The sequence below is a fragment of the Onychostoma macrolepis genome, chromosome 14, assembly GCF_012432095.1.
Source record: "Onychostoma macrolepis isolate SWU-2019 chromosome 14, ASM1243209v1, whole genome shotgun sequence".
NCBI lineage: Eukaryota > Metazoa > Chordata > Actinopteri > Cypriniformes > Cyprinidae > Onychostoma > Onychostoma macrolepis.
The window spans coordinates 27,631,134-27,647,523 of record NC_081168.1 but is presented as its reverse complement, the minus strand read 5'-3'; positions in this window follow the sequence as shown (position 1 = coordinate 27,647,523).

The following is a 16,390-nucleotide window of genomic DNA, read 5'->3' as shown; positions in this document are numbered from 1 at the left end:
GTGTGTGTTTGTGTGCGAGTGCGAAGGATTTGTTTAGGTTATGCAGAGCAGGCTGGCTGTCAGAGATGAATAATATGAGTGGCTTTATGAGCATTAGGTAATGAGAGGCATGCTGGGAACTGAGCGATCAGCACCAGCTCTCTGCATAGAGTCTTCCATCTGTGCTGACACAGTGATTACACCACACACACACACACACAATCACTACGCACATGCGCATACACAGATTCATGCTACCTATGTTCACAAATACTAGACAGGTCGAGCAGAAAATCTGTAAATTCAACAATACATACTCAGTTTAAATGTACATACTTATACCTTTTAAATTCACAAATTTAAAATAATTTTCTGGGTTCACAAGTTAAATTCACTCAACAGTTTTTTTTAACCAGAAAATATTTATTATATTTATAATATATTTTGGCTTATTCCTTGTTTTTATAAATAAAAATAAACCAAAATGATAGGTACAGTGAGGCACAATGGAAGTGAAAGTAACCATTTTTGGAGCAGAAATGTAATGCATATTTTATAAAAGCACTTATATTAATTATTCTATTAAGATTTGCTGTTTGTTTTTTTATTTATTTATTTATTTATTTTTCAGCTGTTTTAGGGTTCATGGCATTTCAGTGTCATGGCAACAACGTTGTAAAATTATAACTTTACACATAAAAGGTTAAAATCATGTTAAAATGCGCACTGTTTACGTCTTGTTTACTATTTAAATACTGAATATTTTAATATCTGTGAATTGACCCTTTAACTTTCAATAGATATTGAGACATGACATATGATGGTTTGATTCAAATAGACATAGATAGACAGAGACAAACTAAAGATGGATAGACAGATTAGCTAGACAGACAGACAGACAGACAGACAGATAGACAGATAGATAGATAGATAGATAGATAGATAGATAGATAGATAGATAGATAGATAGATAGATAGATAGATAGATAGATAGACAGAGACAGATCCTGACAGATCACTGTTTTAATTCTAGCTTTGTTTAGATGGTCAGACTGTGGGTCAATGTCTTGCCCTGCTGTGCCCCAGCACACAACCCTTTGGGGCAGAATACTTACTAACCCACTGGGTGGGTTTGTGTGTTCTTACTGCACCCCTTCTTTTGTCTTTTGTGGGGTCACAGTTAGTGACCTGGTGTGCCCAGCAATCCTAAACAATACCTCACACAGATAGAATGACCAACCGCACACACACACACACACACACACACACACCACCACCACCACAAGACTACTAGTGCTGAGGCATCACAACACACACACACACACACACACACACACAAAATGACCAGCATCCCCCTTCCCCTCTGATACTGACCCCACATTGCCTCCCCATTATAGAGGATTCAGAAAGCTTTTAGGGGTCCAGTAACGCTGAGAGATTGATGGTGTAAAACGCATGGTAGTGGGGGAAGAGCAGGTGGTTAAGAAGAAAATGTCCCTCTTTTAATGGGAGCTACAGAGCGTAATTTAATAATTATGAAAAGTGAGAGAGTGGGGAGAGGGTAGCATGGCGGAATGGATGGATGATTCTGGGTCTGTCTGGAGCGGCAACAGACCAGAAGGAGACAGACACTCTTCTGAACAGGTGAGGGGACTGAAGAGTGCTCCCTCATGTACACAAAAGAAAAAGTCTGAGATCACAAATAAAAATGATTCAGTTTTGCATTTTTCTATTTTATTACAAATATTACCATTACAAGATTTAATATCGCCATAAGTTCTTATTCTTAATTTCCATGAAATTAAACTTCAGGTTTGAGTAATATTTTAAATTCAGTAAAAGTAAATGTACTGCAAATATTAAGCATCTAGGTGTCACATAAATGTTGTTATTGAATAATGACTGTAGTACAAAAAAGCTTGTCAAAAACAGCTTGCATTCAGAGGAACATGCTACTGTGATCACAACATTAGTGTGACTCCTAAATGCTTAATATTTTCAAAGGCATGCAATGATAATCACAGTTGCTGTTGTTGTTGGGTTTTTTTCCCAGCAAGAAATTGTCTCTCTCACAATAGTGTTTATCCCTCTCTTTGTCTCTGTTTTATTAATTTTTTTTTCCATCTGCAAATATCAGCTGCTCCTGTTCTGCAAACATATGCATTGAAACCAGCTCCTCAGACACCAGCCATTCCCATGCTTCCCATTCAACCTCTGCCCCTTTCGATCATCTCTTCGTCCTCCTCTCCACTAGCTTCGCTTTATCTGTGTGTCTATTCGAGTTCCCTGGGAAAGATGTATTGATAATTTCCTGCAAAAATATGATTCCAGTTTATTCTACAGAGAAAAATCCAATAGCGCAGCCTCCAATTGGATTGGGCTTTTCAGTGGAGTAGAGAACAATAGAGAGAGAGAAGGGACCTGGCCCCAGACATTCTACATGAGATTATTGTTAAACAGAGACCTGATAGAATTACATGGTACAATAGATGATAATTGCATCACAACATGATTTCTCTTTTCTGTACAACAGCGCATATTCATCTACCTTATCCATCCACTCAGGGCACCAGTGTGGCGTGAGGGAAGCAAGGCTGATCCAGAAGGAAGGTGAAGACAGCGAGGCCATGAGATGAAGTTATAGATAAGCGAGCACATAGAGAGAACAGAATACAGCTCAGTCATACTACTACAGAGGTATTGTCATATTTTATGACACACTATGACAGTGAGCAGCTAGTATTTTGTTAAATAAAAATATATGATCCACTACAGAAAAAAAAAAAAATAGATATGAATGTTTTTTGTATTTGTATTTTGTAACACATATTTTGTATATCTATTTTTTTTTTCTTCTGTAGTGGATCATGAATGTTTTTTGTATTTGTATTTTGTAACGCATATTTTGTATGATCCACTACAGAAGAAAAAAAAAAAACATTTTTAATGTCAGTAGATCATATACAACAGCACAGTTGATTCTGTCAGGTCTGAATCAGGGCTTTATATATATATATATATATATATATATATAAATATATATATATATATATATATATATATAAATATATATATATATATATAAACATATGTGTGTGTGTGTGTGTGTATTACAGTAAATATTGACTGTAGTTACATTACTAAACGTAAGAGATGATGCTTATATACACACACTCCTAACTTAAAACAAACAACTCAGAGTAACTGGATTAATTCAGGGCCAGCAGTAGATGGTGTAGGACCTGGTGGTAAAAGATCGTCTCTTTTACAAGGAACGACAAAGAGAATGAAAAATCACAAAAGAGCCCAACTCTGATGTTCTAAAAGTATAGGGAGCACTTCGCCTGGCTGGCTGGCTGGCTGACTGCTCGGCACGGTGTGTGTCGGCTGCTGTGGGTGTGTGTGTAGTGGGGTGGGCCAGAGGGGTTAAGTAGGATGGAAGGCACCCATACTTCAGATTGGCAGCAAGCTGCCGCAAGGCTAATCTAATCAAGGGCCTCGCAATTCAATTAGAGCCATCTCAGGGGCCCCACCGCCAGCTTGCCAAACGTTCAGCTCTCCTCTCTGACGCCCTGTTTCCCCCCTCCTCCTCCTCCATCAGCCCTGCCCAGTGCCACCCAGCTGTGCTAGATGAATGTAGATGAAATCTGAAATATGAAAATCTCCAATAATTTATGGGAGCTGTGAGGGATGGCAAGGGGGAAGCGTTGGCTGGTGGTAGGTAATTCTCCCCTCAGGAGAGGAAGAGTCATCTCACCGGCAGAGAGACTGAGTGCGGCTGCTTATGTTGCAGAAATATATACGGTTGAGGAGCCCGTACACACACACACACACCCCCACATGTTGACTGTATCATCATTCCCGCCAGCAGCGCAACTCATACTTCACCAGACAACTCCATCTATTGCTCTCTGTTGCAACATCCACCTGAAATGGATGAGGCTCAGTTCAAAACACACACACAGAAAGAACTTGTACATACTTTGAGGCAAGTCTAACTCATTGGCGGGGAGACAGACTAGGAGAGAGTGAATGATGGGCAGTCCATGAAATGAACTCAGATTCTTAAGTAGAATACAGTGGCTGGGAGAAGGCAAGTGGGGGGTGGATGCTCTTAGACAAATTACACCTCATTATATCCTGGCTCTCACCGGCACATCATGTCAGGAGGAATCTTTTTTTATTTGCACAAATTTGCCTGGAATTCCTCTTCGTTTTCCCGCCGTCCATTATCAAACAGGGCAATTTGATTACATTGTGATTATTCTCTTGCTTGCGGACACTCCCACATGAGGCCGAGACCTCTCTCTCTTTCCCGTCTGTCTTGCGTTTCATATCCCAGAAGTGGCATATCTGGCAAAGATGCTCTATCAATATATAGCTTATGAATTCTTTCTGAATTTATTTTGAAAGGGAAATCGAAATTTTTGTTGTTTTCTCATTGGTGACTTGCATCAATGTTTTGTTGTTTTTTGGTACAATTGACAAGTTATCATGATTATTCTACATTAGTGACAGTAAAGGTGAGGTACTGTAATACTGAACTCTGTTGAATCAATATTGTTAAAAAAATGCAATTCTTTAAACTATTACGCAATTGCAGGATATTTATCAGAGTACTAATTACAGTATTTCAGCTTGAGTACTTCACAATCCAGTTCACACACTCTTGAAAATAAAGGTTCTTTATTGGCATTGATGGTTCACTGAAGAGCTTTTAACAGTCATGAAACCTTTCCATTCCATAAATGGTTCTTTGTGGTGTGAAAAGGTTCTTAAGATTTTTCAAATATTCTTCATACTAAAAAGAAAGAAAGAAAGACAGACAGACAGAAAGAAAAAGAAAGAAAGAAAGAAATATTTCTTCACATTATTTGATTTCCGTGTCTTTTTTATATGCGTGCTTGCATGTCTGTATGATTTTAAGTGGACACTGAAAAATCTGTAGTGTTTAACCACAAACATTGCATCAAGCTTGAGATGGGTACCATAGCAACAGTGCATTTTTTTGCAAGCAGCATCAACCTCATCAACTCTATATGAAACGAATGGACAGCTTAAGAAACTCTAACCATGACAGAATCAAATCTTAGAGAACAGGTGAAAGGGATTCCTATGGCTAAATTATGACTTCAATTGAGCAATTAAAACCCAAGTTGGAATTGAATTAACAAGATCCTGTGGCTCCAAATATGGCTTCCCACCCTTGCTCTAATCACAAATACATGGAGACATACAGAACCAGCCTTCAACCTGTTAACCACTTTTGTGATTTTGACAGTATTGGGGCAAAAACAAAAGGCTTCATGAGGTGAAATTTTGAATATTGCTCTTTATTGTAAAATACTCTGACAGGGGTGTAAAATATATAACATTGCAAAAATTGTTCAACTGAAATTTAATGAAAATAAAATAAATACCAACAAAATCAAAATCTTTGCTAGTACTCCTGGAGAATCACTGGGCCAGAATACAAGTGACTCATACTGTAATACAACAAATTCCAGTTTTCTGCACACTATGCTGTTGCAAACAAATATATGTCTCTGTATATATTTGTATATTTAAGCACAAAAGTGATCAATAATCAAGACAGTATTCATCTTTTAAACATACCTTGAGAATTCTTGAAAAAGTACTGAAAAACTAAATTAAAAACCAAGAATGAAAGCTGTTGTGAAAAACCTGCTGAGAATCACAGCAGGCATCAGAGTGCAGCGTAAGTGCTTCATCCCTCTAATTCTCCATCACTCTCTCTGTCTATTTGGCCTCCAGGAACAAGGCAGTTCTGCAGGATACCTTGTCTGTGGCCTTGGCTGGATGAAAGGCACTCCTGGCAGGGGTTTAGGGTATACTAATTGTGTTTTTGACTAATGCTGTGTTTGTAAATGATGAGGTGGAGAAGAGCAGAGAACATGGTGTGCAGGCCACGAATGGAGCTCTTATGATAGATCCTGATGGCGCCTATTCATGTGCACATTAAGCTGCTGGGATATACTTCTCCCTTTGTAGATTGCAGTGGAAAGTGAAAATATTAAGTCCTATTATGGAAAAATATGTTTCTCTATTGGTTTATCATTACATGGTTTAGGTTGCAATTGTGCATTTATGTAAATTATTTAATAATAATAATAATAATTAATAATAATAAATGTGTTGATAATGATTTACATAAAAACAGGATCACCTACTTAGTTTAATAATAATAATAACTGTTTTCAAAAAACAAACCTTTATCTGTAAATTAAATGAGAATCCATGTTTATCATATATTTTTGTTGGTGTACAGGAATAAATCTACTTTGTTTCAATCTTCACTTTTGCCGTTTGTTCCAGGGTGCTTAATGTGGGACTGCAATGTGCTCGCTTTATTTATTTATTTTTCTTTCACTCTGCTGTGCTCTGTCTTTCTCAGCAGGGGCTGCAAGCTGTGCTTCCCCCCCCCCCCCAAGCTGTCCAACCTTTCTGTCCTCTGCTCTCCTCGGCCATCTTACGCTACTGCTCTCTATCGTGCTGCAGACGGCTGGTGGCTCAATGGCTAACTGGATTATGGGACAACAGAGCACCTTCCTCTCTGCCGTTGGCCTCAATCTACTCGCGCCAGCGTCTATTGAGCGCGCCCGGTCCCCGCTCAGGCCCGGCTTTATTGAGCCGTGTATGGGTCTTTATGCTGTGCGTGCTCGGCCTTGCCCCCATCCCTCATCAATCATCCGCCTGTGAGGGCGAGCTCAGAGCACAGACAGGCTTCAACCATCTCTATAGGAGAAAAGAGAGACAGAGAGAATGTTTACTATAAGACTGATCACTCAAATCAATCGCGCATTTGTTCTGAAATGTTTCAGTGAAGTCTCGAAATACAAACATTTAGAAAAATTAAGACAGTTCACTGTGATCGTAACATTTTTCTGTTTTAAGATGCATATTTAAAAAATAAAAATAAAAAACTGCACTGCGCTTATATGATTTTCAGCAGGTTATTTTTTATGTATTTTTGTTTGATTGTTTGTTTGTTTTAACCAAAATCAAACCAGAAAAATATGTTAACTAGCCACCACACAGGCTCTGTGGTGTGCCGGTGCTGGTAAGCTTATAGTCTTTTGCATTTGCTTATATTCTTATATTTAAGCTTATATTCTTTTGCAATTATTTTTTTAAACAACGTGTTTAAATCCCTTTTTATACATTACAACATTTTTTGTTAAATTTAAGGTATAAACCTGGCAGCAGTGGTTGCTATGACTAATCATTTACAAGAATTAGCCTACCAGAAGGTATTTTGATTACTGTACAATCAGTTCCTAACTGCAATTCCATTATATTTTGCACAGTATACACTGTTATATACCTATTTAGGCTATTAAAATCGGATCGCTACTGAAGGGCACAGGATGAGGCGGAGTTCATTATAATTAAGCAAAGCAACTGGTGAACAATAACAAAGGTAGAGCACAGTGTAACAAAAATCCAAAACAATGAACATTATCAGGGCAAAACACTCATATGTAGCCCACACAACTGACTAAACCAAAAAGAAACTGTTAAAAATAGGAAGAAATCTAAACTTAGCTAAACATGTCATGGTCGCCCATTTTCCCATAAATGTTAAGGCCAGTTATAGTTTTCATTTAGGCCTATAAAAACAGATTTTTTATAATCTTTAATGTAAATATACGCATTACCTTATTAAATGTATAAATATAATTGTAAGCTAATTCATACTTTTCAAAATAATATTTTACAGCTAATGCACATGTAGGCTATTGTGTTTTAAATTGTGCAAATTTTTGTGTGTGATAAGGTGTTTTACAGTAAACCAATTAATTAGGTCTTAGAATTTTCTCTTTATTTCTCCGTTAAAATAAAACATATCTTTAAACAGAAAACTTCGTTTTCTTCGAGAATGATATCTCGTCAGCTTTGTAGATGATATCACCCCCCCCCCTCCCCCGGTTTTTTTTTTTTTTTCCTTTCATCAGGCCTCAACAGTATGTCGAACTTCTCTCTCTGCGCCTAACTTTTTTAATAACGATTTTCCCCCTGGCCGTAGGCTCACACTCGTCTCCTGGAGGAATACCTCAATCCGATTATGGCTCTATTTTACAGCAGACGCCAGGGCGCAATAAGAGCAGAAACGCCACTTCACCCATCAATTAGATCTCTATTAGCATCCAATGCCCACCGTACTCCAACCAAGAACCAAAATTAAACAATTCTTCAAGTCGACAAGGTCAATTCAGACCTTAGATGCCTTTCTTTCAGAACAAATGATTTCACTTAACGGTTTATTTCTCAACAACTATTAATGATCAATAAAGTAATAAGAACTGGATTATCCCATTCATTGTATGAAAATGTTGCAATCCAACAATAAACGCAATAAACGCGCATTTTACAATAGGCTACACTGATTTTTTCCCCTGAATAATATGGGCAGAGTGCACTATTTTTTTAACTTCTGTTCCTTAATCTCTGTCTTTCTTTCATTTATTTAGATATATGTTTCAAGAGGTCATTTGCATAGCTCTCTTAAAGCTGATTCCTGACAGGCTATACATAAGCTTTTGACTGGATAATTACATACCAAATTAATATGAGCAGGTAAGTTTACTGATAATTCACTGCTTGGGGACCCTTAGCGCATCGTCGCCAACCAAGCAACATGTTGAAATGGTGCCACATTTAGGCCTGCTACCCTACGCGGGAAGCAAGAGACTATGTATCACCTTCTACAAATTTTAAAAGGAAACGCTTCTTTTTTATTTTACCCTTCGAAAAAATGCTGTAAAATTAATTAAGTAAAATTAATTGTTTCCAGCTCCTCTTTCGATGCAAGTTGCTGACATTTTTCAGCGGCCTTTCATGTGTTTACTATACATGTTAGTTTAAAGGAGTATTATTTTCTCTTGAAATACAGGCTAAAGCAAATATTAGACAATGCTTTCACTAAAAACTATACTATGATTTTGCAGTCTTAAAAAACAATGATACAACCCAAATGAGCTCCTATGTCACTGTCAACTCTTTTTATTCGTAAAAAATAAAACCTGCAGGACAAGTGGCTCAAGCACGTATTTCTCTGTTTACTGAGTCAAAGGATGGCCATTTATCATCGATCGAGACAGCGTCGCATTTTCTACCTAGCTCTCTCAGACCTTGTCCTAAATTCAGCATTTTTATGGAAAACTGCAGTCATTTTGATTGATGAAATCTAAAGATGTCTAAAACAATCCCAGAGATCCCCAACTGTGGAGCTCCTACGGGGTGCTTCACTCCAGGCATTGTTATTGTGACATAAGGGGGGAGCTTCGTGAGAATACACGAAAAAATCGCGATTTCAGTGTAAAAGCGGACAGAAAAGGATTTCTTTACATTCATCCGGGCAGGCAGTGGGAAAGTTGGAAAACTCTCTCCATTTTATAAGCAAACAATACCACCTCAGTGTCTGTTGACTCCTTCAAAACATAGCCCTGCAGTATGGCTCAAAACTCAAGAAAGGCCTTTTTATTAACAAGATGGACTTCAGAGCGTTTCTTTTAAAGTCCGCGCTTAAAATTCAAGTCACTATTGAATAGGTTTGTGGCGCCTTAAGACATTAATATTTAGATGATATGATTAGATTTTATTAGGCATTAGTGTTGCTTTATGTGGAGGATGAATCTGATGATGTGGAACACTACAATCAAAATTATAGAGCTTCATCAAAATAAAGGTGCCATTTGGGTCAGAGAATTTAAGCACTGTATTTTTTGGTCATTGGTTTGCAATTTTCGTGCTCGTTTGCCAATCACCCAAAACAGCAGAAATGTCACCTGCTAAATTAGCTACTGCCCTCCATTATTAATAAGGGAAGCAAAGCAAGGGCAAAATCGGAAATATCTTACTTCGCGACACCCAAAGGGAGTTTTAATAAATCTCCCTCTATTTAACAGCGTTTTCCCTCAGACTCCTCCAGGCGAATAGAGGCCGTGTCAAGATTGCGTTTGTGTGCCAGTGCTTAGGACCAGCTGCTCTCAAAAACAGACAAGCCCTTGTCAATTAACTGCTGACGAGCAGGTCTGAGGATCGCCCGAGGCACTGCGGCGACCAGCAGTGTTACAGTTCCCGCAATTAGTATCCATTTCTGTCCAGACCTCCTCGGAGCGCTCAGACACAGCGCGGTCAAATGGCAAAACATTGCAAAGAAAACTGAAAGGATATTTTTGCTCAGCATTAAGGCTACGTCAAATTGTGGCTATTAGGAGAATCTGCCAATAGAAAAAAAGTCCCATGTATTCTCCAAACAATTTTCGTAAATATTACGAATCTAAAAAGAAGCAGATAATTACAAAATAAGAACGAAAAATATAGATCGGATGACAACGACATGTTTCTCGACTACTGGCCGCTTTGTCGTGGTTGTCACCGTTAACAGCTGGTGGGCATTCCGAGTCCGTCTCGGCCCTGTGGCCTTTGGCCTGGTGGGGGATGAACCTTCGGACAGGGCCGTCCAGCAGCTTTAACAACCCGCCGTTAGTTTGGGTCAGAGAGGCCAAGTCTCTAACAGGACAAGCAAAGACCCTCTCCAGCGGAAGCTGAGCCGAACAAAACGACTCCAGCCCAGCCGGCCCAGGGAATCATTAGGGGATGCGTTTGTTTAACTAATTAGCAAGCTGGGCAGCCATGGGGAGACTTGTAGGACAAGGCTTTTACTCAGGGGAAGATCTAGAGTTCAAAGTACAGGAGGGGGACACGGCCTGCAATGCACTGAAGTTCAAGAACAGAGCAAACAGCACATGCCAAAAATGGGCAACGCGTTCAATGCGGCAGCTAAATGAGGCAAATGACCCAAAAGAAGAAGAGGAGGGGTCCCGCGTTAAATATGGGAAAGTTTGGGGAACGGGTCGATGGGTCAAGAAAAGTCAACAAGAGACCAGTGTTAATGACAGACGGAATTTAATATCAAAAATACATAAATCTTCAGCTGAGGTCGGCAACACAATGCATACAAAGGGGCCGAGTGTTCAAGTCAAAACACTAATTTGCTGTTAGATAAAGAATGGGTTGATCCGAACTGTTATTATTTAACACAAAAATAGACAAATCTACCCACGTTGTGGGTTTGAGCAAAGAGGGTTTTACATGCGACACTTCTCGATGTTACTACGATGTGTCCGCAGAACCATTTAACCGGTAATTATATAAAAAGGTGGAGCCGAAATTTATTATTTAAAATAGCGGAATATCACACTAAATTGCCACTAAACGCAATGATGCTTATACATGATAAGATGTCAAACTACAGACTAGAGCACGCAATCCTGTTCCTAGATAGGCCTATTGGCTTCAAAGCAGAATTCGCTTAACCAAACACACCTGAACATGGGGATCACCACTGATAGCTTGTTTAGAGCAGAGTTAGGTCTATTCTGCTATTCTAATAAACTACGTCCAACTTCGCTGACCACACAGAGAGGTTAAAGCATAATCATTGATGAAAACTCTGCGTGACCTTGGGCAATGCCCCTCCCCTCTTAACCCTTGTTAGTCCTCACGTCCGTCCCCAGAAACGCCACATTCCATAACTCTTCATAAAAACCATTATTAGGGAAATCCTTTCTTTTTGACAATTTAATAGTGCAAACCAATCATGTGGGTGACACCAACCATTCATCTACCATCAGAGACAAAGAGCAGGCCTCTTCGCCATGCCGACGGGTGTCTGCGCTATTTCAGGACTAATCCACAATGCAAGCATTGTATCTCCATACTCGTTATGTTTAGGAAACCAATCATAAGTTTGAGAGGTTTCTTTTATTTTTAATTTTTGGATTGTGACGCAGACCAATAAACAAGACTACCAGTTATGTCCTGATCGTATTATTTTAAGGCCATGAACAGAAGCAAAAGCATGAAGTAGGCCAGTTTTTAAGACTCGCGCGAAATGCACTTGTCAGCTCATTAAAAAGGGTGAGGTTTTTGTTCTTCACACATAGGTTATGAATTATTTTTTGAATCAATTTAGCAGATTCAAGGCAATTTTGCAACATTCTCCAGTGGGACTAACAAGACAGAAAAAATGCTTCCTCAGAGGATTCACCTTTTACGAGCGCCTCAATAAAAGAGACACGAGCTCCACGCACCAGCGTATAATTTTTAATATATATGCAATAAATGTTCAATTTGTTTTCTGCAATGACGGGAAATAATTTCGTCATATTTTAAAGCCATTATTACATCCGTACTCCCACTCGAGCTCCTTGTGTTTGATTAAGTCATTCTGAGATTGTAGTTGATAGTTAATAACGATACTGTTATGGTCCTCTTGACATTAAATTCTCCACGGGGCAGTTATAAAAGTGCTTCTTTGTGTGCAGACCTCGGCCTTGGCTTATTTCCCTCAACCTGTCAATAACTCATTTTTAATTTGATGTCTCTATTCAGCTTGGGAAAATGACACATAAAATACACATGGTTGAATTTTATCCAAAACGACAAGCACATACTTTTCAGGAAAACAATATAAACCGATTAACTCAAATGTTAAACGCTTAATAAAGCACATATAGAGAATAATTATCAATGACTGACCAATTTAACATATACGGCTTGCTTAGATTTCTTGTGAAATTTGCATCTTTGTCATGCTTTAATTTCTGGTCAAGGTAGGTGTTGTTTATTGTTCTGCTGCCTATTGTTCCTTCTGTTGAATAGTTCATTGATGACAATTATATTTAGGAGGGTTTTGTCTGTGCACCATCGCGTTAGTCTGCGGTATGTGCTTGTTTTTACTAATATTGAGCTTATTTCAGAACTGGTATTCAGTATGATACTTAATAAATAACCACTGAAGTGTTATTCATTTATTTTTGTACTGCTATTTAGATGTAGTTCAATTGATCTTTTAATGATGTTATTTTTAAATTTGATATTTGCCACTGTATATTAGTGGTTTTTCATCCAAAGTCACCCAACTTGTTTGTAACGTTATCAGAGAGATGAGATGATAAAAACCTAGGAAAAGTAAAAATATCATTTCACTTTATTAAGCTAATCGATTTTTATGTCACAATACTGAACAAATAAATGATATAATATAAATAAAAATATTGAACATCTTAATGTATTGATCTATTCTTTTAATCGAAATACACATCCGAATTAAAATTCTAACATTTTCGTTTTTATTAGGCTATGCATCCCATAATTCCACATCAGTTTGAATGCAACCTAAAGATCACTGCAGTGACAATAGCTCATGTCATCCTGAAATTTTTGAAACGCCTCGGTAATTTGGGGTGACAGTCATTATCCCATCCATTTAGCGGAACCAGGTCCACTAAGTAAAGCAATAATAATACAGAACACTCTTCCAGTGAGTCTGATTTAATGTTTAAAAACCTGTGTTAAGAGCCGCGCAGAGCCGGTAAACTGGGAGGGAAAACACGCGAAAAATGGCCTTTATAAATTCCAAAAACAGCCGTTTAATAAATTACAGTTTCATTTGTATCACAAACAAAAAATAAAGTATTTAACTATTTCCCAGTGTCGCACGGCCATAAAATCGTACTGCATTTTAAACCCGCGCGTTCGTAGTTATGCGATGTTTCTTTTCATCAATAATTTGAGAGGTCTTTTAAAAGTCGATTTTCTGCATCCCTTTTTTCTTTTGTCCCCTCTCCTCGCTTGTCCAGAATTGCGTTTGTTTCGCTCTATTTCTGATCCTGTTTGTTTTATTCCTTTATTCTAGGTTCGATACACAGCTGCGGAGAGAATACAGTCTTCTTTTTCGATAAAAAGCACATTCTTTTTGACTGCAGTCTTTGATTTCTCTGGCTTTACACAGTCTTTGACTCTGAGATGTCAATCCGTCTCTTTTGTTGAGATTTAGCTTCTATGCAGATTGGACGGAAAGCCCATCGTCAGATGTGATGGATCCGTTTCGAAATAGGGAAAGGTTAAGGGTGGAAAAGTGAAAGGGTTTCCCTGGTAATTGCTTCGGTTTTACGAAAATGCTTTACTTCGTCGCTGGTTTCTTTTTCCAGAGACTACGCCAAGAACATTAATGCATACATTTTAGTCATTGCATCTGCTTTGAATTGAGATAAAATTGTAATATACTGTCCAAGATCATATGTTGTTGAATTTAGTCGCTTCAAAATAAATACCCTACACTGACTGTATGAAATAAACAGTTTATCTAAAAATGCGTTCACGTGACGCAGTGCAGAATAAACCAATATACTGTGCGCAATACATTCAAAGGAAAAAGCAAAGCATTCTGACCCTTATTTTTATTTAATTTTTGTTTTGTTTTGTTTTGTTACGTTTTGTACAACTCACTGCAAGATATCTATACAAATCTCTGCTCTTTATCAATACGAGCTGCCGTTAAACACTGTGATTCCTCTGAGAATAACAACTATTTGCAGCTGCTCTGCCACGTAGGCTGATGGTTAGAGCAGTGCAGTGATCTCAGAGGAAAAAACACTGCACAGCACTCAGCGGTCGCTAAAACCGAGTAACATTCAGCATTAGACAAAATATCCAACAGATTTCAGTTCATATAAAAGAGAGTTTAAGAATATGAGAGTTCAAAAAGGTATAAATTTAAAACGTTAAAATGTTCTAGCTACTTACAGTGCCGTGATGCGCCTTTCCGTTTGGTATCCTGTCATATCCTAACAGTGAGCTAATGTAGAGTTTGTCTTGTCTTTTTCTGGGAGATTCACTTTAACAAGTGGAAAGTTTGTGTCCTTCTGCGCCATTTTATACATGATGAGCCGTCAGTAATGGGATTATTAAACAAAAACGGTTTCAGGCGCTGGCGTTAACCTTTTTTAATGCCTAATTAGGTTTTGCAAAGAAATAATTAGATTTTGCATCGCTTACATTGCCTATATTTTCAACTGACGTAGAAACAATTTCATCTTTATTCGACCCTCTTGTCGATCAGCTTAACAATATACATTTAGCGTGACTGTATACAAGATGATTTAAAAATATGCTGTGATCAAATATTGTACATAAATTAATTATGTTGCACATTTGCCCGCATCACTGCCGTAATGCAATGATGAGAGCGCCCTCTGTGTGCCAAGACCACTTATCGCACATTTTTCTTTATTCTTATCCTCAACCCTGAAAAGTAGCCTACACAAAATAAAGCATATAGTTGACGACACAACTGCTTGTGGCAGTTTACCTGCTTTTTATTTGAAAGTCGTGACAGGCATGAGAATCGTATATATAGCCTACAGGAATTAAAGACATATTTGCCACTTTAAAATGGGAATACCTCAGGCGGTTTACTTATAAAGATCATGCAAACTTCGTTAGTTAAACTTAAGTTACGTTACGTAGCTAACCCAAATTATGTCACATCATGAATTGCTTATCGACTGGACCTCTCCAGTTTCACAAAATCACCCCGTAGAATGTTCATTACAAAGTGCAAAAGAGATTTCAGGTCCAAAGGTGATGAACCTCTTCCAAAACACGGAGAGCGACTCCAAACAAGTTTTTATACATGCGTGTGCTTTTCATTGTCATGCAAGAGTCATGAGGAAGTTATCATTTTCATTTGATTTGATTAAATAAATAAATGATAAAGTGTAGTCTATGTTGTGACAAACATTTTAAAGACATTTGAGATTTGAGATTTGATATGGTTTTAATTGCTTGTGCGCCCTGTGATTGTATATTATAGTGGAGTATTGATTTTGTTAAAATTTCCGCTTGAAATTGTTATTAATCTAACACACACAACGCTTCGCTCCACCGTGCTATTATTCAAAATCATCTTCGGCCAGTTAAGGTTGTTAAATTGCTGACTGTACACCATCTTCGTAGCATAAGATGTATAAGGCACAGGATCACACTTGGGCGGGTCGGAAAAACTAAAGGGCGAGGAGGAGGACGAGAGAGCTGGAGCATGCTCACAGAACTTCACCTAAATGTCCTTTATTCGCCATTCTTTCTTAATGTTTTTGTTTTCTGGAGGTTAAAATATTTCTAGGATGATTGCAATTTTATATATAGGCTTTAAACAGGCTTTTTAGGGGGAAAAAACGCTTGACTGCAATTGTGTTATGGTAGGCTTATGCTATAGCCTATGCTATGTGGAAATATATATATATATATATATATATATATATATATATATATATATATATATGGGTGAGTATCGCTGAATTAAAATGTAGGCCTCTCTCCATTTTGATTTATGCAGCACAATGCCGCATATGACAAAAGAGTCCGGTCTCATGAAAATGCGTACGCCAAATAAAAATGAAAACTCGTGGTATTGATACGCAAAAACGGACTTTGGCGTATGTATGATACGAACGTGTTTGGCGTGCATATAATACGTAATTTTTGCGTACATATGATATGATACATATCTACCCCACAACCCCAATCCTACCCATCGCGT